The sequence below is a fragment of the Triticum aestivum genome, chromosome 5A (genome assembly GCF_018294505.1).
Source record: "Triticum aestivum cultivar Chinese Spring chromosome 5A, IWGSC CS RefSeq v2.1, whole genome shotgun sequence".
Lineage (NCBI taxonomy): Eukaryota > Viridiplantae > Streptophyta > Magnoliopsida > Poales > Poaceae > Triticum > Triticum aestivum.
The window spans coordinates 554,878,093-554,905,409 of record NC_057806.1 but is presented as its reverse complement, the minus strand read 5'-3'; the positions used below and the strand labels follow the sequence as shown (position 1 = coordinate 554,905,409).

At 47.6% G+C, this 27,317-nt stretch overlaps 1 pseudogene; it reads left to right on the top strand.

Annotated features, from left to right (window-relative positions):
• The first annotated feature begins 11,922 nt into the window (after nucleotides 1-11,922).
• On the top strand, nucleotides 11,923-21,624 carry LOC123101545 (G-type lectin S-receptor-like serine/threonine-protein kinase At1g11300; annotated as a pseudogene).
• The last annotated feature ends 5,693 nt before the right edge of the window (nucleotides 21,625-27,317 follow it).

Here is a 27,317-nt window from a genome sequence, read left to right as displayed (position 1 = left end):
GTAAGGAGAGAGGCCTGACCAACATGGGAGATGTGCATACCTGCTCCACTGGCGGTGTAGACCTGATCATGACCACGATATGGCTCCTGAGTAGAGAGCTTGCCCATCTTGCCAGTGAGGTGGTTGGTAGCTCCGGTATCCATATATCACGTAGGATCGATGGAGTAGGACGGAGTGCGGCCATACTCATGACTCATCACCACGGCGGCGACCTGCTTATCATTCCCTTTGCCATTGTTGCCCAGGCCCAGAAAGTCTTGCTTGTAGCGACGATGACAGCGAGAGGCAATGTGGCGCTCAAGGCCACACAGCTGGCAGGCCTGCTGAGCACCGCAACAAGGACATCAAGCAACGGGCTGGCTACCACCCGTGATGGTCGGCGCATTGCCCCGCGAGGCCGGTTGTGAGGAGGGCGCCGGTTTGCCACCCGATGGTGACGACTTTGGAGGTTTGCCGCGAGTGGCGGCATTGGCAGAGGCGAAGCCCGGGGAGACACGGCGCGCCTTGATGCGCTATTCACGACCAAGGAGTCGTGCATAAAGCTCACGAGGTGGAGCGGATCATCGCGGCCATGGACGTTCTCAATGAGATTGTCATAGTCATCATCAAGCCCGTTAAGCACGTAGGTGGTGAACTCCTCATCCTGCAGCAGCTGGCCAACGGAAGCCAACGTGTCGCTGAGACCAGTCATCTTGTTGAAGTAGTCCGTGATGCTGGGGTCACCAAGCTTGGTCTCACCCAGCTCGGTGCATATGGAATGAGCACGCATCTGAGACTGGGAGGCGAAGCTGGTGTGAAGCGCGGCCCACGCCTCCCGGGACGTAGCGGCGAAGATGACCATCCACGAGACGCTCGGAGTGAGCGAAGACTGGATGGCGGAGAGGATGGCCTGATCCTGGGCCACCCACGTGTGATACGCCGGATGATTAGGGGGCGGACACGGGATGGATCCGTCAACATAGCCCTCCAAGTAGCGGCTCCGCAGAAGAGGCAGCACCTGAGCACGCCAGGACAAGTAGTTGTCCGGCGCGAGCTTCACCGGCAGCAGGTGCGAGAAGTAAAACGGGGCCGTCTCGGGATGAGCAGCAACCGCCGAGTAGAAGCCGGGAGGACCCGCGGCCTAGACCACCGTAGGGTTGCTGCGGCGAAGCGGCCGCGGACCCGGTCGGTACGGGGTAGGGTTGGCGCGGTAGCGCCTCATAGGGTTGCAGTGCCGGCGCAGAGTAGGGCTGCGCCGGCGGCGGCCCGTAGGGATGCCGCGACGGTGCTGCGTAGGGTTGATGAGGGGGCGGCGCCCCGTAGGACGCTACCGGCCATGAAGATGACAGCGGCGGCAGTGAGCCATGGGGCACCGAAGAGGCGTTGTACAAGGTAGGGGCGACGTCGTAAGGCGGCGCCGCGGCAACGCCATAGGACGGCGGCGCAACAACGCCGTAGGGCGGCGGCGTGGCGATCTCGGTCGAGGCAGGATCCCCCGAGGCGCCCGATCCAATCGAGGACCCTGGCGGCGGCAGGGCTCCATAGGCTGTCGCGAGGGGCCGGGAGGTGAGGAACGACGACGTAGGGGCGAGGACCGGCGCAACGGCGGCGACGGGGGTCGGCGCGACGGCGGCGGCGGCGGCGGCAGCGGAAGACATCGTAACCTAAACTGATACCATGTAAAACATATGATTTGGGAAACTGCTCGATACCCTAAATAGGGTGTGGCTATCTCATTATACAGAGGTACCAAGAGGTACAATACAATGTTACAATATGTGTACAGAGGCTACGTCTATACTGTCTAACAAATCCTAGGGCCGTAAGGCAATTCATCGAGTTGCTGCTTCTTCCTCTGATCTGCTGCTCCGCTCGTCTTGGACCGAAGAAGAGCGCAGTTTCAGTTTCCTTGCAGACGATTTCCCGCGAAAAGAAAAAAGTTTCCTCGCGGACAATGACATGGAGAAATTAAGAGTTACAATTTCATGTGGAGCCGCGGGAGGAACTGGACGAGTTGTGGGCGAGCTGCTCTTGGGAGGCGAGGGGAGGAAGTCCATCCAAGCAGCAGTGGAGAGGGGGATGATGGAGCCAGAGACTTGCGACGGTGGTGGGATCTGGTTTTTTAGGCATTGGTGCGAAGGGAGAGGCGGCGGCGGCTGGGAACCAAACCGGACGCCTGTCTCGTTCCAAACGGGCCGCTTTTTCTAGCGGCAGCGGGAGGCTGGTTTTCAGTGGGCTTCCGATATTTTTCGGCCCGTTTTTCTGGGTATTCTTTTCCCGTCACGAACCGAAGTGTTTCGTCCGCCGCCGTTGTCCGTTTCTGCCGCCGAACCGAAGTGTTTGCCGCCTATGGTTGTCGCTCGACGAGGACCTCCTCCGCACTGCCTACGCGTAGACCGAGCTCTCCTAGCAAGATCCCAGCATCTGTACTCAGCTCGGCCTCGGCATCCATCTCGCCGCGGACTACCATGGTGAACTACGGCGGGAACGGTCCTCGTCTGCCCCTCGCGCGGCGCGGCGGGAATAAGATGTCACGCGGCGCGGCGCGAACAAGATGTCGCGCGGCGACTCGATCTAGAGATACTGGGAGGTCCGAGTTCCGTTCTTCTCCAAGATTTTTATATGTACTGTTATTCTATCGCATTCACAATGTTAAAATTACCCAAATGCCTGCAGAATTCTTGATTGTTCAATTCATTTAGGAAGACGATAACTGCCACACGTGTGGCAGTTAATGGGTCTGCCCACACATTTTGTGTGGTGTCTAAGAGGATCAGTCCACACGTCTACGTGTGGCCAAAACAATTAGCGCCCACACGCATCTTTTTTTTCTTGCGGTCCCTCTCACAGGCCTACGTGTGGGCAAAATGCATAGCGCCCACACGACCTCTCTCAGCCACCTACCTAACGGTCCCGCGCGCCCCGCTTGACAGTCACCACGTGTCCCCGTAGTTGCCATGGTCCGGACCCTCTTCAATGTCCGTTTAACTACAGTTGCCATGTCGGACAACTATAGTTGCCATATCAGGTCAAGTGCCAGATGCCATTTTGGACAACTGCATCTGTTGCCATGCATGGTTTGGTTTACTATAGTTGCCATGATTTGAAGACTTTAGAGGTTGCCATCTACTAACACTAAGCAGTTGTCATGTATGGTCTGGTTTACTATAGTTGCCATGATTTGAAAACCATAGGAGTTGCCACCTACTAACATTAGGCAATTGTCATGTAGCGCTACAAAGAGACATGGCAAAACAACATATTCAGGTAAAATAGAGTTGCTATCTGCTTACAAGAACACTACGGAAGTTGCCGTGTACCCTGCAAAACACATAGCAACTGACATGTTTGGGCAAAAAATAGAGAGTTGTCATCTGCTTACAAGCACACTAGGCCAGTTGTCATGTACACTGTAAAACGCATGGCAACTAGCAGCTTGGGTGTGGGAGAGGAGACGGACATGTGGGCGAGATGGCAAATGCCCACAGATCAGCCCTTGTGCGTGAGTGAAAACTAGCGTGTGGACGTACTGCTAAACGTCCACACACCGGCCCCTTCCGTGTGGTGAAACGAACGTGTGGACGACCGGATGAATGCTCACACACCAACCCTATCCTACGTTGCGCCACAAACATGCTAAGATTCGTGCACCCACAAATGGACGCGGATCCATGCATGTGGGCGAGATGCAAACGCCCAGACGTGTGGGCGTTACTGTTTCCGTTAATTTATATGGGGATGCAGATTCTGTTCCGTTAGGAACTGCCGCTCTTTTAGCACTTGATTGTGCATCGCTGAGCTTAGGGCATGTCTAATGCAGTCGCTATAAGCGGGCGCTAGGATGGATTTCCTTGCCGTTACGCTTCATTCCCTGCCAATCCTGGGATTTTCCTTGGCATCGACGCGTGAGGTGGCGCCGGGCGCTCCAGTAAAAAAAGTCTTACAAGCGAATATAACGGGAGTCGGGCGCTACAAAGGACGCAAAGAAAGGAACAGAAATCCACTAGGTACGTACGCATCTTGCGGTGAACTTGGCCGGACACTTCGTTTGCAGCTTTGGAGGTTACAGGCGCTTGCACTTTTTTAGAATTTGCCTAAGCGTCCGCAGATTGATACGAGCCTTGGAGGATGAGACTATTACGTCGGTGCTAACTGGTAAATTGTTAGTTTTTTCTCCTCAAGCGGCTGTACAAGCGCCTCTCCATTGGAGATGTCTGTTTTTCACTCTTAGTAACTGCCTACTAGCTGTCACTTGTCAGATCATCATGTTTATGTCGTTGCATTGTGCGAAAACTGTAGCTGTTTTCATGGGAAAGTAGCAGCAGATGCTAAGCGTAAACATTTTTCACTCTTAATAACTGCCTAATAACTTCCACTTGTCAGATCATCATGTCATCATTGAGTTGTGCGAAAATTGTAGTTGTTCTTCTGGGAAAGTAGCAGCAGCACAGGCTAATCTTAAACCTTTTATACTCTTAATAACTGCCTAATTACTATCACTTGTCAGATCAACATGTTCAAGTCGTTGAGCTGTGCGAAAACTGTAGTTGTTTTCCAGGGAAAGTAGCAGCAGAGGCTAAGCTTAAACCTTTTCCACTCTTAATTACTCCCTAATTACTGTCACTTGTCAGATCATCATGTTCATCATTGAGCTGTGCGAAAACTGTAGTTGTTATTCCGGGAAAGTAGCAGCACAGGCTAAGCTTAAACCTTTTGCACTCTTAATAACTGCCTAATTACTATCACTTGTCAGATCATTATGTTCAGGTCGTTGAGCTGTGCAAAAACTGTAGTTGTTTTTCTGGGAAAGTAGCAGCACATGCTAAGCTTAAACCTTTTCCACTCTTAATAACTGCCTAATAACTTCCACTTGTCTGATCATCATGTTCATCATTGAGCTGTGCGAAAATTGTAGTTGTTCTTTTGGGAAAGTAGCAGCACAGGCTAAGCTTAAACCTTTTGCACTCTTAATAACTGCCTAATTACGGTCACTTGTCATATCATCATGTTCAGGTCGTTGAGGTGTGTGAAAACTGTAGTTGTTTTCCTGGGAAAGTAGCAGCACATGCTAAGCTTAAACCTTTTCCACTCTTAATAACTGCCTAATAACTTCCAGTTGTCAGATCATCATGTTCATCATTGAGCTGTGTGAAAATTGTAGTTGTTCTTCTGGGAAAGTAGGAGCACAGGCTAAGCTTAAACCTTGTGCACTCTTAATAACTGCCTAATTACTATCACTTGTTAGATCATCATGTTCAGGTCGTTGAGCTATGCGAAAACTGTAGTTGTTTTCCTGTGAAAGTAGCAGCACAGGCTAAGCTTAAACCTTTTGCACTCTTAATAACTTCCTAATTGTCACTTATCATATCATCATGTTCAGGTCGTTGAGTTGTGCGAAAACTGTAGTTGTTTTCCTGGGAAAGTAGCAGCACAGGCTAAGCTTAAACCTTTTCCACTCTTAATAACTACCTAATAACTTCCACTTGTCTGATCATCATGTTCATCATTGAGCTGTGTGAAAATTGTAGTTGTTCTTCTGGGAAAGTAGCAGCCGAGGCTAAGCTTAAACCTTTTGCACTCTTAATAATTGCCTAATTGCTATCACTTGTTAGATCATCATGTTCAGGTCGTTGAGCTATGCGAAAACTGTAGTTGTTTTCCTATGAAAGTGGCAGCACGGGCTAAGTTTATACCTTTTTCACTCTTAATATATAACTGCCAAATTACTGTCACTTGTCATATCATCATATCGAGGTTGTTGCGCTGTGAGAAAATTGTAGTTGTTTTCCTGGGATAGTAGCACTACAGGTTAAGCTTAATTTTTTTTCACTCTTAATAAGGGCACCTCCAACGGCAACACGTAAAAAACCTCTTGCTTCCGTCCACGGACAGGGGTTATCAGACCGCGGACACATACAGTCCGTGCATTACTGCCCTACCGGACCGGCCATCCCAGCAAGATGCTTGCCAATCAAGGAGGTGCAGTAGCCGCCGCGTAGGCATCCTCCGCGTCCACCTCCGCCTCCACCACGTACTCATCTTGCGCCGCCACCAATTGATTTTTCTACCGCTCTAGCATCTGATAGCGGATGGATTGCATGATAATTCTAGATTCACCATCCAAAGAGCCAATATTCAAGGTCAACATCTTGGCATCATCTGCATTGGTTGCGATCTTCCTCATCTTTTCATTGAGGGCGGCCTTCTTCTCTTCGAGCGCCGCCTTCCTCTCCTCGATCATGGTCCTCCTCTCTTCGACCTTGATCTTCTTCTCCGTCACATCCATCAACTGCTTGAACCTCTCTGCATTCCACTCCCCCTAGATGTCCGAGCGCCTCACGTATGCCTCTTCCTTCTTCGCCAAGATCTCCTCGAACCTCCATGTCACCTTGGCCGCCGCACCTTCTTGCTTCGCCCTCTCCTCCTCCCATTTCTTGCCCCGTAGATTTCTTCTAACCTTCTTCTGCGATTCTTGGGCTGAGTTGGTAGGGCACCGGTTTCTTCCTCATTGGCTTGGGCGGCAGTCTCGGCAACGAAAAGGTTCCACTTCAGTTGCCCATTCAACTTAAACCAACAATGCATGCGGTGAAGGAATTCTTCTCCAACTTCTTGTATACCACACAAACACGAGTAGGCTACAAATGGGAAACAATGTAACTTCATCTAGTGAGCAACAAAACAATACATGTCCAGCTAGTGATCAACAAAACTAGAGCATATCCGGCTAGTGATTAACAAAACTAAAGCATATCCAGCTAGTGATCAACAAAATTAGAGCACACCCCGCTAGTGATCAACAAAACTAGAGCATATCCAGTTGGTGATCAATAAAACTAAAGCATATCTGGCTAGTGATCAACTTACTTGCTCGGTGATTTGTGCACCGCTAGGCCATCATACAATGAGATGCTTCAAGTGCCCGCAATACTTGGAGACGGCCTCTTCTATGGTATACCATCGATGGTTGAGGGACTTCTACTCATGATTGCGTATCAACGCATTGGAGTAGGGAGCGAAATGCTTGTGCTCATGGAACCCTATGTGAATGTGCCTCGAAAAGGTTGTGCCTTTTTGCTCCGTGCCATGGATAGGATCGAGGCTAGTGGGCAACCATGTGTCGCACAGCAGCTCGTCCTCCCGCATGTTGAAGCTTTCTCCTCTACCTTTCTTCTTCGGATGTCCGGATGTATCATCCAGATCATCGTCGTCTCCGTCCTCCTCCTCCTCCTTCTCCCCCTCATTCCCCCTCTGGATGCTGCTCCCCGTCAGTCTAATGTTGTTATTGCCGTGTGCCATCGCCAGACTAGGTGTAGGACCACTGCTGCTGGTAGTTGCCGGACTAGGTGGGATCCGAGTCATCCACCTGCTCCTCCTTGTTGCCCCCTCCTCCTCCCTCGCCTCCGTTGTGGGTGATATCGAGCAACTCACGGTCACGCTTGTACACCGGCTCCCTCGCTTTCGGCATTGCAGCAAACAGCGCGCCGGCACCCATCTGCTCTCCGCCTGCCGTCCTCGCCCGACGAGCGACGACAAAGAATACTCGAGGAAGATCGGCGCCGCATTAACATCGACGATGTAAACAACGATACCAGCTGGGTTTGCGAGCTGCTTGGCGGCGTAGTAGTATGAAGGCTTGTAAGGCTTCGGCCACGATGCCGTCAGTAATGTGGGAGCGCCCGTTTGGTGGCATCTGCCATGGCCTTGCCGACCGCCCCGTCTTCCACGACCATCGCCACCACCTGGCCCACCGGTGGCCGGACACCTGCTCCTCGTCTCCTCCTTTGCGCCTTCGCTTTGACGCGACGATTTTGCCGCTTCTCTTTGTTGATCTTCCGGGTGAGCGTGACGCTCGGATCCTCTGGCACCTCCATCACCTCCGCCGCCTCCATCTCCAACAGGTTCTTCGACGATTGCATGCGTCGGTGGCAGAGGGAAGGAGGGGGTGGGAGAAAAGAGCGGAATTGGGTGGAGAGCGGCTTGGAGTGGAAGAAGAGAGTGGGCAATTTTGGCACGGAAATAGTGTGGGATGCTTCAAAAGCGCGGGCTCGGTCTTGCTTGGGGGGGAGGGGGGCAGGGGGCGGGGAGCGACTTTTCACGTGTTCGGACTCCCGTAAGCCTCCCCCACGCTTGTCTCCGGTTTGCGGGAGAAATCGCATCGGGACTGCTCACCGGACCGATACAGATCGGCATTGGATGGCTTCCGCGGTCCGGACGGTTGCAGGAGGTTTACGGGTCGGCGTTGGAGATACCCTAACTACCTAATTACTGTCACTTGTCATATCATCATGTTGAGGTCGTTGCGCTGTGCGAAAACTATAGTTGTTTTACTGGGAAAGTAGCAGCATAGGCTAAGCTTAAACCTTTTCCACTCTTAATAACTAGCTAATGTGAGCGGGCGAAGGACTATTGTTGCATTTGTTGAATTTTGTCACTACGCAAAATGTTCTCTGCAAACATCATTCTTATTTCCAACAAAACTCAAATACGTGACTACCATTATATTTCTGTAGGGAATGGTAGGTGGTCAAGAAGTTGCAGTGAAAAGACTACGTAGAAAATCTCAACAACACACAAAAATATAGGAATGAAGTAATTGTAATTACCAAAACGCAGCATACAAAATTGGTTCAACTTATTGGATATGAGGGAAATGAGAAGCTTCCCATATATGATTATCTACCTACCAAGATCTTGGATGATAACCTTTTTGGTACATATTTTTTCCATCTCCCAATACGCCAGCACGCTGACAAAAAAACAGTTCTAATGATAGAGAGAGCACATCGTCAAGGCCACACCAAAGCTGGGTTTAAAGATCAAATTATCCTTACTCTGAATGACATAACAGATGGTTTAAGTACTAGCTAGATTTACACGGTATACATACTACAGTTTGCAATTTAATAAAATGATTTTATTTCTAAGAGTAAATTCCGGTTTTTACCCCCTATTTTGATAATTTTGACACTAATTACCCCATTTAGCAGGATTTCATCCATTTTACCCCATTTAGTATTAGTGTTGCCACAATTTACCCCGTTTAATATTTTGTGAGCATTCTAACCAACAGGTCCAATTGTGTTGTGCCAATTTACCCTGTCTAATATTTTTTTGGAGTTGATGGTATTCTCCTATTATTTATAAAATAGATCATTCTTTATTATTTGCAACAGATCATGGAAATAAAATGCGAAAAAATTGAGTTATGACAACTATTTTTGCCTGTTTGTTCCCTGGGTCATGATGTCAATTCATCTCCTGATTCATGGATCATGCTGTTAAATTATCTCTCGTTTGTCAAACAGATCGTATTTATGCTTCACACTACTGTCAAAACTGATTAATATAGGCTACAGATCGCTCTGGATTCACATATTCAAAACAGGATTGAATAATGCTTCCCATTTATAGATAGCACTAGGATCTTATAGTACAGCCGAATAATACCACATATATAGATAGCTTCACTAGTTCACAACTACACAAGCTACAGAATACACCAAACAGTAGCAGTGGCAATGACAAGCTACACAAGCAGCGGCACAAACACCTTGTCAGTCTTCACCTTTCTTAGCTCGTACACGCTGCAGAAGGGTGACATGTATACACATGATCTTCAATAAGCATCTTAATTCTGTCCGAATGAAACGCCTCGCCGGCTAGTGCATGAGTCGGGAAAATTTCAGATACACAAATTGCTATGATAAAGATGGTCAAAATCTTGTGGAATGGGGTACGACTGAGAGGGCTTGTTTGTTCACCAACCTCACTAGCTTGTTGGACCAGCCATCGCCATAGCCCTGCCATCAACTGAGCACAACCTCATGGGCGGAGCTACACTTGAAAAGCTGGGCGGGCCAAACTGAAGGGAAATCTAACTAGTTTACTTTGATAACCCATTTTCATCTCATATCCTAGGGAATTACCACTGAGCTGGGCGGGCCATGTCACAGTTTTGCTTGGCCATAGCTCCACGAGTGCTCATGGGATCCCTGTTATGTCGCCAAAGTAGTAAGAAGAACTGGGCACAGCCTCATGGGATCATGTACATGGACGCGCCTATGCCAACGTCGGCGAGCTTGACAGAGCCATCGGATTCCACGGGGTCATTTCTTGCTTGGATGCCGCGGCCATACAACCCTCTGCTCGAGGAGGTATGAAATCGCATGGCCGGCTGCTCAGCACTCGTCGCCGCCGCCACCGTCATCGTCACCACTGCCTGACAATCCCAGACCCTAGGTTCGAGCGAGCCTGACGTGTGTGTGGGTTGGAAGCCTGGACGTGTGATGCAATCGATAGGGGGTAGGCAACGCAAGCGAGAACAGACTAGAGGCAAGCGTGGCTCACGGTCGACTCGGGCATTGTGCGTTGGATGCGACTCGAGCGACCTCCATCGGGCTGGTCCCGGTCCCGGTCAAGAAGAAGCTGGGAGGACCGATCCAGCAGGAAGAAAGTAGGCAGGAAAAAACCGTCGATGTGGCATGCTAGCTGGACCTGACAATTGGGACCTGTCGGTCAAAACGCTCACAAAATTTTAAACAGGGTAAATTGTGGCAGAACTTTTGTTAAATTGGGTAAAATAGATGAAATTTCGCTAAATGGAGTAATTATTGTCAAAAATCTCAAAATAGAGGGTAAAAACCGGAATTTACTCTATTTCTAACAAGATCCAATGCATCGGGGCCATAGCAGCCGGGGCGGTATAGGCTAATATTTCAGTCACTAGCCTGACTGATAAGCAAGTGATGATGGCATCCTAACTCCGACGTGAACAGCTGAGATGTCAACTCCATCCAACGCACTCTCAGCGACTCCAAGCCAATCGACCATAAATCCAAAAAACTTTGCATCGTTGAATCATCTTATTAGACATGTGGACAGATACTGAACGATTCATCGGAGCATTTTTATTTATTTATTTACTTGTGATCGATGCTCGATGAAAGCTTAACAATGTAGCAGCACCAATAGACTAGTGGCTACCGATGGATTGGCCGGCTCACCCATTCTTCACCCGCACTGCAGTTCTGATCCTTCTAATCCTCCAGCCATTGAGCATGTCCCACGACAGGCTGGTCTCCGGCAAGCTGGTCTCCACTGCCAAGCCGTTGGTCGTACATCGGCGTGTAGACCAGTTTGTCCAAGAATTGAAACACTGGGGTTCAACCGCGCGGCCGTATGAGAATATAACCCAGGCCGGGGCAGTGTTGTTTAGAGGGGCACCCGAGAGCTACCATACCTTTTTTCTAGTGTTAAATGTTTTCAGCTGTGACATGACGAGTAAGAGAATATTCAGTTTGCACATTAAGACGTTAGGAAATTATGTCTGAGAATGGAAGCACCTTTTCCGTCGGTACGTACATTCATAGGTTTGACCAACGACTTTGAAATCCTGTGATCCAACCGCGCCGGAGCTGGACCGTATGATCTGGGCCCGGTCAGTATCTCAATATTAAGATCTCACCCACCGCGGTCATTCGCTGATCGCTGTGTCTTGCTATTACGGATTTTTCCTTTTAGTGAGAAGCGATGTGGTTAATGATGACGAAAAAAGAACTAGCTATCTACTCCCTCCATTTCGAATTACTTGTCGCAGTTATGAATGTATCTAGATGTATTTTAATTCTAGATACATCCATTTCTCCGACGAGTAATTTGGAACATAGGGAGTAGTCAGCAGTGATGGTGGCATCCCAACTCCGACGTGGATGGCTGAAATATAAACTCCAGCACATATTATGAAACCAGCTCATTGTAGCATTCTCTTTGCATTATCAATCATCTGCTTCCGTGATAGAACAGTCGTGGATCGTTGGTCAAACTATCTTTTTTTACTTTGTAGACGAAGGTTCGATGCAAGTGCTTTTCTCCATTGAGCAGCACTGATATATAGCCTATAGCTTAGGTACAGCTTAGTAAGTAAGATTTTAGCCTAACCAATTGATGGATTCAGTGGCTCTGGCTTGCTGCACCGCGGCCCTCATCATTCTATTCCTTCCTTTGAGTGCCTCCGACGACCGGCTTGTCCCTGGCAAGCCGCTGGGCTTTGGCAACACCATCATCTCTGATGGCGGAGCGTTCGCCTTAGGCTTCTTCAACCCCTCCAACTCCACTCCAGCCAAGCTGTACCTTGGCATATGGTACAACAATATCCCTGAGCTCACAGTTGTGTGGGTTGCCAACCGTGAAACCCCAATCTCCAATAACACTTCCTCTGCACCGATGCTCTCCCTCACCAACACCTCCAATCTCGTTATCTCCGAAGATAATAGTGGCGGCCGTGTCCTTTGGACAACGGCCAACATAACCACTACCATTGGCTCGTCTACCCCAACAGCGGTGCTTCTGAACACTGGCAACTTCGTCATCCGATCGGCAAACGGTACCACGCTGTGGCAGAGCTTCGACCACCCCACGGACACGCTCCTCCCTGGGATGAAGATGCGGATCAAATACAGCTCACGTGACACTCGCGATCATCTGGTATCCTGGAAGGGCCCCGGCGACCCTTCTCCAGGACGCTTCTCCTTAGGTGGCGACCTGGACACACCCCTCCAAATATTTCTGAGGGACGGGCAGAGCTTGGTGACCGTAGCAACCCATGGACGGGGATCCAAGTGTTTAGCTTTAGCCAACAACAGCTGGTAGGGGCCATGAACGTTAGTGATGTTCTCATCTACATGGCCATCATCGGCAACGGTGATGACATCTATGTCACATATAGCCTCTCTGATGGCGCCCCACCCACAAGGACAGTGTTGACCTATTCTGGTCAGTATCACATTGCGATCTGGAGTAGCAGGTTGTCGGTGTGGGTTGTCGTTTCGATGTGGTCTGCTGAATGCAATCGCTATGGTCATTGTGGCCCATATGGCTACTGCGACAAGACAGTCGTGCCTATCCCAACTTGCAAGTGCCTAGATGGCTTCGAGCCAGCAAACAAGGAGGAGTGGACTAGTGGCAAGTTCTTGGCGGGGTGCCGGCGGAAGGAGCTGTTGCACGGGTGCACAAGTAATTACTTGGCCATGTTGGGGATGAAGTCTCCAGATAAATTTGCGCTTGTCGGAGGGGGCAGAAGTACGTCTGAGGAGTGTTTGGCGGAGTGCAACCGCAACTGCTCCTGTGTGGGGTATGTGCATCGCAACGTCAGTAGTGGCAGTTTCGGAGGAGCCGCGACAATGTGCTTGTTATGGGCTGGGGATTTGATTGACACTGGAAAATTACGCGAGCCTGGTGGAGAGACGCTCTATCTACGACTAGCAGGTAGCCGGTGGCAACAAACTTTCATTTCGTCTCTTTCTACTACCAGTTTTGTCATTTTTACTGTCTTTGCTAATATAGTTAAGTTGTATCAGTCATCTTCTTTTTCTCTTATGTTATATATATGTATGGCGCAGGTAAAAGGCGAAAAAGTAATGCAGTTAGGATTATGCTGCCAGTTCTAATCAGTAGTTTTTTCGCAGTCATATGCATCTCTCTTGCATGGTTAAAGTGCAAAGGTATGTTTCGCCGAATCTACTTAAACAAGTTTTATTTGAAAACTTTATGAGAATGCCAGTTTAATAACATAACTTGGAATTCATCATCTACTACCACAATATGCCCTCAGTTTCCGGTATCGTCTAAGGCTCTAAGCCACTTAAACAGTGAATTAATAAAAAAAGGGGCAGCCCGATGCATGTAGCTCCCGCTTGTGCAGGGTCTAGGAAAGGGTCCGACCATTTTGGGTCTACTAGACAATTGCCCGTGCGTTGCGACGGGAGTATAAACATTCTAATAGATTAGCCCCTGACTGCACGTCTATTATTGTATTATTGTTTTTGAGAATCCACGTATATTATTATATTGATACGCTAAAATCTTACCAAATATTTGTATGCAATTGCCATGATTTATCTGCCATTTTATTGTTAAGCACTTATTTGGTAAGAATTTAATGACTTGCCAACAAAATATGTGTTTATTTTGGTAAGTTAATAAACATGAGACAATTGAATGGATGGGAGAAAAATCAAATATGGGAGGAAGAAATCAAAAAGGATAAGGAAAGAGTGGGACGTATATATGGAAGGTTGGACGAAAGAGAGGTGAAATGGAAACCTTATGTTCTTTTTAAGTAGTATAATAAACATGAGACAATTGAATGAATGGGAGAAAAATCAAATATGGGAGGAAGAAATCAAAAAGGATAAGGAAAGAGTGGGACGTATATATGAAAGGTTGGACGAAAAAGAGATGAAATGAAAACCTTACGTTCTTTTTAAGTAGTATAGATAGTACACAACCTTTCCCTGCATTTCTACAAGAGACTATTTTCAGGATTCGAACCCGTGACCTCATGGTCACAAGGCAACAGCTTTACCGCTGCGTTGAATAGTGAACTAGAGCAAATAGATTTTTTTGGTGAATGTTTTTTTGCCTAATGGGTTATTTCATCTTGTTATGTGAGTTCATAAAGGGAATAACAACAATATAGACAATTTGTGGGGTCACGTATAACTTTTTATTTCTTATGCCCATGGTATGCTAATTGGAAATGAATGTTACATTGTGGTCGCAGGCAAGAACAAAAATTGCAGAAGGCACAAGAATATAAGATTGGATGGTATGAGTACCTCCGAAGAACTTGGTAGAGATGAGGCTCCTCATGATCAAGATTTTCCATTCGTAAGATTAGAGGAAATTTTTCTTGTGACCCACAATTTCTCTGAAGCATGTAATATTGGACAAGGAGGATTTGGCAAAGTATACAAGGTAGCTTGTTGACTATGTAGTTCACGTTATTCCTTCTAAATTAGGAGAATTGATTTATTCATATGTAAAACTCAACTTTATGTTTCCCTAGGGACTATTAGGTGGTCAAGAAGTCGCAATCAAGAGGCTAAGTAGAGATTCTCAACAAGGAACAAAAGAATTCAGGAACGAAGTAATTCTAATTGCAAAATTGCAACATAGAAACTTGGTTCGACTTCTTGGGTGTTGTGATGAAGGAGGTGAAAAGCTCTTGATATATGAGTATCTTCCTAACAAGAGCTTGGATGCTACCCTTTTTGGTACATATTCTAACAACAATCCATAATTTCCTAAGATAACCCAAAAATTTACATTTTTGTCATATTTGTTTCTTTGTAGATGACTCAAGAAAATTGTTGTTGGATTGGGAAAAACGGTTTAGTATAATCAAAGGGGTTGCAAGGGGGCTTCTATATCTTCATGAAGATTCAAGGTTCACCATAATTCATAGGGACCTAAAAGCTGGAAATGTTTTGCTAGATGCATACATGAAACCCAAGATAGCTGACTTTGGTATGGCAAGGATCATTGGTGATAACCAGCAAAATGAAAATACCCAACGTGTAGTTGGAACATAGTGAGCATTCATAAAAGAAACTCATATTAGTAAGTTAAATTCATGTTAGATAAATTCTAACAGTTTTAGTATAACCAAGCAGTGGCTACATGGCTCCTGAGTATGCAATGCAAGGTTTCTTCTCTACCAAGTCCGATGTCTACAGCTTTGGCGTATTAATACTGGAGATTGTAACTGGTATAAGGAGAAACTCCAATAGCCAAACCATGGGATTCCCTAGCCTCACAGTATATGTGAGTAGACAGAATATTTATATTAAGTTCCATTTCTAGAAATAGATCAAAGTCCGAAGTAATTTTTTGTTTGAGGGATAAATTCAGTACTGATATGATGTTCTTTCTTGTTTTAGTCATGGAATATGTGGAATGAAGAAGAGACCGAGGAACTTCCTGACTCATCTATCATAAATGCTTCACCAGAAGAAGTTTTGATTTGTGTCCATCTAGCACACTTGTGTGTTCAGGAGAACCCAGACGACAAGCCACTCATGTCATCTGTTGTGTTCGTCCTAGAGAATGGAAGCACCACACTTACAACCCCCAATCGCCCTGCCTACTTCGCACGGCGGAATGTTGAAGTGGATGAGTTAAGAAAAGATATTCACACTTCCATGAATAATTTGACTCATACCGAGATAGAGGGGCGGTGATTTTTTTTAATTATTTAGATTTCTGTGCACATAACATCGTTGTAAATCCTGTGGCTCACAAAATAGTGACAGCATTTTCTAAATAAGACACAATAATTATCTATCATGTGTTGTTCAGAAGGTATGATCTTTGAATGATATTCCGTTTCTGGCCTCAGTATATCACTCTCAGTTTATGAAAATTAAGATACATGCACAGAAGTAGGAATTGAAGAGAAGCAAATTCAATGAAGGCGGCCTCTACATTGAAAGCAAGTGATATTCTTGTCTGCCGTTCTTTCATTTGTTGTGTTTATACTTGTCAGAAATAGTAGGATGGTCACAAAAAGTTAGGGTGCTTCATCGAGGGCAAATATAGTAGAATCTGGGTTTGTGGTAGAAAAATAGAAAAAAATGATTCTGAACTATCAGATTGAACATGCATGATACAGATTATAGTGGAGGGATCTGATCTACCTCAAACAGTGCCTCCAGTGCGACAACGGCCAGGAGCCACCGGAGAGATCGTACAGCGCCTCCACCCTGCATACTTGCCTAGCTTGGAGGAGGCATCTAGGCCGCCACAACCACAGTCGGATGGATCTGTGATGTCGCTGCATAGGGGACTTGGACTTGAACGACGAGGACAGCGGTACCAAATTAGCTTGCAGGGAGGGATCTTCTCGCAAATTGTGTGCACAAATCACTCCACTCCAATCCGGGCCATCAATCTCACATCTGATGGTCCAGATTCATTTTTCCTATTTTTCTACGACAAGCCCAGATTCTATTGTATTTGTCCCCCCAACAACCATCGTGTGCATTGTTGAGTACATTTTCTGTATTCTGACTACATATACAAGGGCGCATCCACTTGATTGGTAAGGTCTGATGGACTAGACAATGAAAATTGTGCAAAAAGTATGACAAACGGGGAGGTGTCACGACCAAGTTACCTCATCATTTTGCAACTTGTGCAAAACCAACGGTCATGCAGGCATTCCATCGAACTGAGCTACGACTCAAGTTGTGCGCGTCAACCAATAGACCTTGGTGCACTCAACATGAAAGCTTTTTCCTGCACATGACGATAGCAGCGAACGGTGGGTGCACCCAACATGGGTAAACCACAGCGTATAGGCAAAGTAACCTATCTAGTGATTCACAAACGCAAAACAAAAGTAAACTATCTGGTGAACAGTAGGACTACTATGTGAAGTACGTGTACGTCGTGCTGCTGCGAGCACAGCCCAAAAGTGGAGCAGTATCTTTAATGTTACCCAAGATTTTCATATGTACTGCTATTCTATCGCATTCGCAATCATAAATGTTAGTGCATGTAACCAAAAATAATATCACTGAAAACTATGTTCGAATACAAATCCAAAGATATAATTTTTCGTGACATGTATTATTATTTTTCTTACTTAAATCTATGGCCAAAATTTGACACAAAATAATATGGGAACCAATAAACCAGTACGGAGGTGGTAGTTGACACCATAAGAATATTTTTTTAGATTCATCGCTGTTCTTACCAAATGTATATAAATAATGACATTTGATGTAAAACAAGTATTTCACTGTTGTGAAGACGAACTCTACAACTTGTGTGATCTAAGAGCATGGTTAATAGTATAGCCACGCTGCTCCCATGTCACACATATAACGAGGTTAGATATAACACTTGCTATTGGACTAATCTATTTTTTACCTTCTCTCTTTCTTCATAGTATGAATCTGTCATATGGCTGGACTTTTTGAGCGTTCAGTCGCCTTTGAAATGGTAAAACCGTTTCGAAAAATATTGTTTGGGCTCACACTGGCGACGTTGCCCTGGTACTACGGTAACGCTGTTCGACGTGGACGGCTGAAATGTCAACTCTCAACTCGAACAATAATTCAAAAGCATTGCATTTTTCAATCGCCGAATTCCTTATCGACCCTACGTGACTGCTGGAACCGGTCACTGATTTGTCAAGATATTAGCACTAGTCCTTTGCTGCTTGCAAGACCAAGCATCATATCGATCGGGACTTTGCACCTTAACTAACAGCATGTCAGCATCAGCAATGGAACAGGGCACGATTAGTAGATTCATTGCCAGAGCACGTAGCAATTTACTGCAGAACACTTCGGCCTGATCGATCAATGGATTGGCCGGCTCTCACCTGCTACACCGCGGCTCTAATCCTTCTGTTCCTGCCGTTGCGGGCGGCCGAGGAGGCGAGGACCGGCTTGTCCCCGGCAAGCCGCTCGCACCGGGCGCAACCATCATCTCGGACGACGGTGCCTTCGCCTTGGGCTTCTTCAGTCCCTCCGACTCCACTCCGGCGGTCCGGCCAGCCTGTACCTGGGCGTATGGTACAGCAGCATACCGGAGCTCACCGTCGTGTGGGTAGCCAACAGGGAGACCCCGGTCACCAGCAACACTTCCTCGCTGCCGAGGCTATCCCTCACCAACACCTCCAACCTCGTTCTCTCAGACGGTGGTGGTGGCCATGTCGTTTGGACGACAGATGTTACAGCCACCTCGAGCTCCTCTTCGCCGGTAGCGGTGCTCGAGAACACCGGCAACCTCGTTGTCCGATCGCCGAATGGGACTATATTATGGCTGAGTTTTGACCACCTCACCGACACGGTGCTTCCAGAAATGAAGATACGGCTCAGTTATGTCACACACGGCACCAGCCGTGTGGTGTCCTGGAAGGACCCTGGAGACCCATCACCCGGGCGCTTCTCCTATGGAGTCGACCCAGACACTCTCATCCAGTTATTCTTGTGGGACGGGACTCGCCCAGTGGCCCGCAGTGGCCCGTGGACAGGATACCTCGTGAAGAGTGAGCGCCAGTACCAGCAGGTTAACCGTAGTGCGACCGTCATCATCTAACAGGCCGTCGTCAACAACGACCAGGAGATCTACGTCACTTACACTGTCTCTGCCGGCGCCCACACACTAGGTATGTGGCAACCTACTCCGGAGATTTCCAGCTCCAGAGCTGGAGTACCACCTCCTCGGCATGGGTAGTCCTGGAAAACTGGCCATCATCGGAGTGCAGCCGGTACGGCTTTTGTGGTCCATACGGCTACTGCGACGAGACGGTGGCGCCCATACCAGTGTGTAAGTGCCTCAATGGCTTCGATCCAGCAAGCACGAATGAGTGGGTAGCTGGTAGGTTTTCAGCCGGGTGCCGACGAAAGGAGGCATTGCAGGGATGTGGTGACGTCTTCTTGGCCTTGACGGAGATGAAGGCGCCGGACAGGTTCACGATTGCCGGCGGGAACATGAGCTCGTTGCAGGAGTGTGCGGTGGAGTGCAGAAGCAATTGCTCCTGCGTGGCGTATTCATTCATCAACCTAGGCAGCAGCAGGTCTGGAGGAGAAGCGACGAGGTGCTTAATTTGGACGGGGGAGTTGATCGACACGGGAAAGTTCGGCGAAGGGCTTGGCAGCGTCACGCTATATCTCCGGCTTGGAGGCTTAGAAGTAGCAGCTGGTGCCAATTTTCTCCCTCCTTCTAGTTACCTTGTATTTACAAACATACTTTCATGATTACATCAGTCATTGCCCATTCTATGGTATTTGTACATTCCACTGGTGAAAGGACAAAGAGCACCGTGGCGAGGACTGTCCTGGCAATTTTAGGAACCGGTGTTGTTGCAGTCCTATGCATTTTCCTCGCATGGCTAAAATTGAAAGGTATTATAGTGTTTCTCCTAATGTGAACCATATAAATTTACAAAATAAATAAATACGTGAAACAATAGAAATAACCCCTCACGTGATTTTGAGCATGAAATTAGCCAATGTTGCAAATGACTTAATCAATATTGGCGATGTACTAGAAATAAGATGGACCACACATGCTAGAGAAACCAAACCATCTCTTTACTTGGGAGGATGAGGCTAGGGAGAAGAGGTAGTTTTTCGTAACACATGTAAGTTGTAACTTAATTTACATGATTGGGGGTCACCATTTTGTCAGGTCAACCATTTCCCACCATGGCATAAAGGTTATATTTGCTTTGGTTTTTTAGTCCATGAGAGAATAGTAGACATACATGGACAGTTCTAGTGGTGAAATATACTCCCTCCATCCCATAATTTAAGATCTTATTAGATTCATTTATGGGAGGGAGGGAGTAACACTTTATTTTTTATGTTAATCATACACTCATCAAACGAGGAATAATTATAACATTGTGCGTTCAGGCAAGAACAAAAAAAAGAGGAGAAAATACAAGAAGACTGCATTGAATGGTATTTGTACCTCTGATGAACTTGGGGAAGGAGACCCTCCACATGACCATAAATTTCCATTTGTAAGCTTTGAGGAAATTTCTCTAGCAACAAACAGTTTCTCTGAGACATGTATGATTGGACAGGGAGGATTTGGCAAGGTCTACAAGGTATCTTGATAGATCAGCAAATTCCTGAAGTTCATTCTAAAATTAGTATAATTAAATTGTTCATTGAAAAGTTTGAGTCTAAGTCCCCCTTAAAACTCTCCAGGGATTATTAGGTGGCCAAGAAGTTGCTGTCAAGAGGCTAAGTAGTGATTCTCAACAAGGAACAAAGGAATTCAGGAATGAAGTAATATAGAAACTTAGTTCGACTTCTTGGATGTTGTGGTGCAGGGGATGAAAAATTATTGATCTATGAGTATCTGCCGAACAAAAGCTTAGATGCTGTCCTTTTTGGTACATATTCCAGAAACAATCAACAGTTCCCTAAAACAAACCACAACATTTTCTAACATGTGTTTATTGTAAAGATGATTCAAGAAGATTAATACTGGACTGGACAATACGGTTTAATATAATAAAGGGGTTGCTAAGGGACTTTTGTATCTCCACCAGGATTCAAGGGTGACAATAATTCATAGGGATCTCAAAGCTGGAAATGTATTGCTTGATGTAGAGATGAAACCCAAGATAACTGACTTTGGTATGGCGAGGATCTTTGGCGACAACCAACAGAATGCAAGCACCCAGCGTGTTGTGGGAACATAGTGAGTAAAAATTTCAAAAGTATAAATCATGTAAATTTGAAAGCATGTTAAATTCATGTTTACTAATCTATGTGAGTGCAATGTCATACAGTGGCTACATGTCTCCAGAATATGCCATGAAAGGTGTCTTCTCTACCAAGTCTGATCTCTACAGCTTTGGTGTGCTAGTACTTGAGATTATTACTGATATGAAGAGAATCTCAAATTGTCACACCATGGGCTTCCCTAGCCTCATTGTATGTATATATGTAAGTGTACACAGAAGAATTTTGCGAAGTTCCAAATATAGGAATATATCAAGTTATTGATGATGTTTTCTAATAATTGTCATTGTTTCAGTCATGGAATATGTGGAAGGAAGGAACGATAAATGAATTGGTGGACTCATCTATCATGGATACTTGTTCATTGGATGAAGCTTCACTTTGCATCCATGTAATGTGTGTCCAAGAGAACCAAGATGATAGGCCACTCATGTCATCAGTGGTGTTCGTCCTCAAGAATGGAAGCACCACACTTCCATCCCCAATATGCACTGCCTTCTTTACGCAGCGAAGCGTGGAACTTGAGCAAATCGGAGATGGTATCCTAAACTCCAGGAATAGCTTTACTCTAACCGAGATTGAGGGGAGGTGAAATGCATACAAGTTTTCTTAGACATGGGAAATAACATTTCCCTGTGAAACATATATGTTGCACTTCAGTTGTTTGGAAGCCGAAGGAGGGGGGGGGGGGGGTACTTAGGTATGGCGGAATGGGTCAATCTGCTCTTCCATAGTAAAGAGATAGACGAAGCTGATATGAAACGACTTATTAGCATATTAAGAATTCATTTTGGAATGGGATATACACCCAATATACTAAATCAACTAAAGACTCTAGGCTTCCATCAAGCCACTACATCGATTTCGTTAGGAATCGATGATCTTCTAACTATACCCTCTAAGGGATGGTTAGTCCAAGATGCAGAAAAACAGAGTTTTGACATGTAAGACAAACATTTAACTGATGGGAATCTGCAACCTCTTGGTTGAGAGGCTGATTTGACGAAGTATATTGGGAATTCTCCCACAAGATAGATCACATCAAACTAGATGATGAACACGTGCACAAATTTTTTTTTAGCCAAAGGCATGTGGCGTGCCTGCTTTTCTCTTTATTTCTTTCTCCTTTTCTCGGTATGATCCAATATTTCACAGCCTTCCCTGTGTATATACACACCCGAAGCTGCCGGCCTAACGATCAAGCTAACCAACGTAATCGGATACAAACTCCAACCTTACCAAAACTAGTACGTGCTTTGCAAACGCCACCAATGAGTCCAAACCAGACACAACTATTTCTAGTCTTCTATATATAAATAGGAGCTCCCCACTAGATGATTTCTCTTAACATGTAGACTATCCACATCAACATCAACATGCAACCTTCCACGTCAGTCAATGTGCCACCACTACCGGAATCGCACCCTATGCCGACGGCCAGGGCTGTCGGCATATCCCTGAATGGCCGTCGGGACAGGCCTATGCCGACGGGCCCCATCGGCATAGGGCCGTCGGCAACATATCCGTCGGCGTAGCCAGGAAGGCCGTCGGCATAGAAAGGCCGTCGGCATAGGCCCTATCCCGACGGTGTCCGTACATCTATGCCGACGGCCCTGGCCGTCGGCAACGTTATCGCCTAACGGCGGCCGCCGTCAAGTGCTGACCAACAGTTGCTCACCACGTGGCACGCCTATGCCAACGGCCCAGCCGTCGACATAGTTTCAAACTAAGCCAACGGCTAGGCCGTCGGCATAGACGTGCCACGTGGCGAGCAGGCGTCACCCCTGGGGCGGGTCTATGCCGACGGCCTAGCTGTCGGCTTAGTTTGAAACTATGCCGACGGCTAGACCGTCGGCATAGACCTGCCACGTGGCAGCCACTGGGAACTTCTGGAGCAGGCCTATGCCGACGGCCTAGCCGTCGGCTTAGTTTGAAACTATGCCGACGGCTAGACCGTCGGCATAGACCTACCACGTGGCAGCCACTGGGAGCTCATGGCAGCTCTATGCCGACGGCCTAGCCGTCAGCATAGTTTCTGTCTGTTTTTTTCTTTTTTCTGTTTTGTTTCAGCTCAATTCATTTGAATATATACAGCATCACACAACAAATATATGCATCACATAACAGCTGGCCCAGCAGCATCACAAAACAAATTCATCATCACACATCATAAGAAGCATCGCAAAGCATAAACATATAAGTATCATCACCACCAAGCATATAAGAATCTCACAAACAACAATAAGAAACATCACAAGCATATAAGTATCATCACCACCAAGACCACCACAATGTGACCCAAAGGCTTAAGCGCCAGGACGTCGAGCACCACGGAGGTCGTCACCGCCAAGACCGCCTAAGCCCAGGTCGTCACTGCTAGCGGCAGCGCTACCGCCAAGACCGCCTCCACCTCCGCCTCCGCCTCCGTGGATCGGAGTGGTCGGGCTCCGTGTCTCCGGAGTGCTGCGAAGACCACCGCCAACGGTAGATCCACCTGTTCCCTGGATGTTGAAAAGACATATGCACGGGATATATGACTGTGTTGAAAGGCATGGCATGCTTTGGGTGAATAGATTGGGGATGAACTAACCGGTGAGGGGCCAGCGTTCTGTGCCACAAACTCCTCAAAGCTCATAAGCACTGGTTGTGCTGGAGGGCATTGTGCTGGAGGGAATTGAGGACACCTGCCGGCCACCATATCCTGAAAAGCCTGCTGCATCTGGCTATCCCTCTGCACTTGGTGTTCATAAAGCCTCTGATGCCACGCCATGGTCTCCTGGAGTGTGTACTCCAGGTAGGCCTACGGTATGACATGATGGAACTCATAAAACTACTAAATGCGGAAAATGAAGTGAGCAATGAAGATAAGAGGGAAAATACTTACAGATTGTTGCTCCTGAAAGAGGGACTGTGTACTGGTCACTGGCTACAGTACTTGTCATCCGCATACTCGTGCCTAAACAAAAGGCAATTCTTCGGGCAAACATCTATTTTCTCATAATCCATAAAGAGTGCCTTCATGATTTTCTTTGTATCGTACATGCTTTTCGGCAGTTCATGACCCTCAGGGAGGCTGTTAGCCCATACTCCCAGGAATGCTTCGAAGCATTTCTGGCTACAGTCGTACTCAGCCTTGACTGCAATCAGTTGTGAGATGGCATCCAGCTAAGATATTTTCGCACCCGCATAAAGAGGTTTCTTCGACGAGGCCAAGACCTCCAAGAAGGCCTTTGCGGTTGCCTCCGGCTCCTCCGGTTCATTCTCTGAAGGTGTCGCATTTGCCATTTCTGCAACAATGACATCATCTAGCATGTCCCTGACCCCGTCGTCCTCATATCCATCGATGCGTTGTCGCATCACCTCCTCTCTACCACGGTCCTGCTCGGCTATGTTTATCGGCGGCATGTCAAAGTTTGGCATATATCCGTGCGTGCGAAGGTGCTCACTCATGTCCGTTTGATTTCTACGGTGACGTCTGGCACATCTCGCACAGGTGCATGGTGGGATAATTCTCATTGGACGACGGAATATCTCCTTCAAATACACATCGGTTTTCGCGACCCACTCTGATGTTACTCGATTCCGACGGATAAAACCAATGTACATCCACTGATTATCTGCCATCCTCTGCTTTTTTGCAACCCACACAACATAATTAAGGATTCACTTAAATTAATCACATCAAATTTTCAGTTTCTACCGCGTTTAATCCACCTACATCTCTAATAGGTGAAGATGGGTCCTAATCCCACCCGAGGATGTGTAGATTGAGTATGTTCTCCATTCTACCCCGTTCCGAGACAAAATTTCGGCAGCACCTCCCCGCTGTTCTCCAGATACACGTCTCGGCAAATAGCCGAGAGAATGTGCTCCAGAGAACAACGGGGAGGCGCCGCTGAAATCCTGTCTCGGAACGGGGTAGAACATGGAGAACATACCCAATCTACACATCCTCGGGCTATCCATGGAAAACGCTGGACAATCCGAAAGAGCTGCGGTGATAAATATGCAATTGAATGCATATTTATCGATGCAACCCTTTTGGACGGGAGACCTAGGTTACGCGACTTGATGTGAAAATTTAATCTAGTGACATGGAAAAAAATGGAGTAGATGGACTTGTAGCTCACCCTCGGCTGTAGAGGAAGTAGTCAAACAGCAGAGGGATGCTCAGGGGGACAACGCGTCGTACAATGGTCACTCCAATGAAATGCGACACCACAAAGCCTGCAAAATCCATCGCGACAAAAAATTTAGAACATCACAACTCATAGAGCATGTTTAAAACATTTAAACATGTATTCATTTATTTTTGCATCATGTAGGCAAAAAACACTATAATCATCATCATCTATTCGTCAGATATTCATCATCATCATCTATTCGTCATCATCATTGATTCATCTCATTGAACCAATTTTTTTGCAGGATATGCAATATATAGCATCTCATCGAACCACATATATAGCATCTCATCTATCCATCTATATATCATGATGTAATATCCACTCATCTATCCATCTATATATCAACAACAATTTTATTTCTCAACTAACCAATCAACAGCATTTTTATATCTTATAATCCATCTATCTAACTATTTATATACCTAACTAATATATCCATCTAAACCCTAAACTAACTAAACCCTAAACTAACTAACTAATCTATAGCAGCAAGCACAGCAAGCAGCAACCAGCGGCAGCAGCAAGCACAGCAAGCGGCAGCGGTGGCAACAAGCAGCAAGTAGCAGCCCAAGCAGCAAGCAGCAAGCAGGGGCCTCACCGATGAGGTAGAGGCAGGGCGGAGCGGCGACGGGGCGGAGAAGGGCGGCGACGAGCGGGGCAGTGGCGTCGGGGACGGGGCGGCCGAGGACGGGGACCGGCCGGCCCGGCGGCGATGACAGATTTGGGGCGGTGCGGCGGCGGTGGGGGAGGGGATGGGGACGGCGCGACAGCGGTAGGGGAGGGGGATGGGGCGGCGCGACGGTGGTAGGGGAGGGGGATGGGGCAGTGCGACGGCGGTAGGGAAGGGGGATGGGGGCGGCGGTGGTGATGGGTCGGGGGCGGGGCAGCGCGACGGCGGTAGGGGAGGGGATGGCGGGTGGAGGCGGTGTTGGGGCGGGGGCGGGGCGGCGCCGGAGTTGGGGGAGGGGATAGGGGTGGCGGCGCGGCGAGGCTTGGGTGGAGGGGGCGGACGGCGGCAGGGAGGGTGGGCGATGCAGCGGGTCGGGATCTAGCGGCGGCGCGGCAGCAGCGATGCGGTTGGGAGGCGTGGGGGGTCGGGGAGAGAGGAGGAAAACGAGTGGACGGGGCGCCCCAGGGGGATGGATAAGGTGAGTATATGCCGACGGCTTAGCCGTCGACATATCTCTGTATGCCACCTGTACGCCTATGCCGACGGCCAAGCCGTCGGCATAGGTATATATTTTTTCCATTATTTTAAGGTGCATTTTTTCTAACACATAAATATTAAACATGTTTATTGGTTCTCACAAAAAATTTGACTGCATCTAGCCCTTTGACTTTGCACGGACGGGCTTTGACCAGTGGACCTCCCCACCCGGTTGTGTTAGGTCAGCCCATAGGAACACTTTGGAGCAACATCTGGGCCAGACCCACAGCAAGATCCCCTCCATGTAGACCCCACGCGTCTGTTTCCCCCCGTCCAGGTGCCGGCCCCAGCGTCGTCCGAGAGGGGGGGCACACCCCGGACACGTGTGTCGGGCGTTTGCAACCGCCACAACACTTCCAGACTTGTGAGAAGCCGCCTACGCAAGATTTGGCGGCATGCTAGCCGCTGGAGGCCGCCGGCCACAGCCGTAGACGCGCGAAGGGCAATCCGCGTAGAGGGAATTTTTCAGATACTTCTCCATCACCAAAAATTATGAAAAAATACCATCGTTCCTATAGCACATGTGCACATGTCGTGCAAAAAAACTCTTGATTTTATCGCGCTCAGAGTATTTAGTAATATTGACGCCGCATCGTTACCGCAGAACGTCTACTACCGTGTCATCGCCGTCCGTGAGGGGGGCCATGCACCGGAGATGCATCCCGCCTCTTCGGACATGCCACCACACCACCGTGCATGTATGAGGGCCCGGTGCGACGCTCCGGTGGCATTGCTACCCCTCCAGTGCCCCCGTCCCGCCTAACCCTGTAGCGTTTGACCACGGGATCTAGCCCTTTGACTTTGCATGGATGGGCTTTGACCAGTGGACCTCCCCACCCGGTTGTGTTAGGTCAGCCCATAGGAACACTTTGGAGCAACATCCGGGCCAGA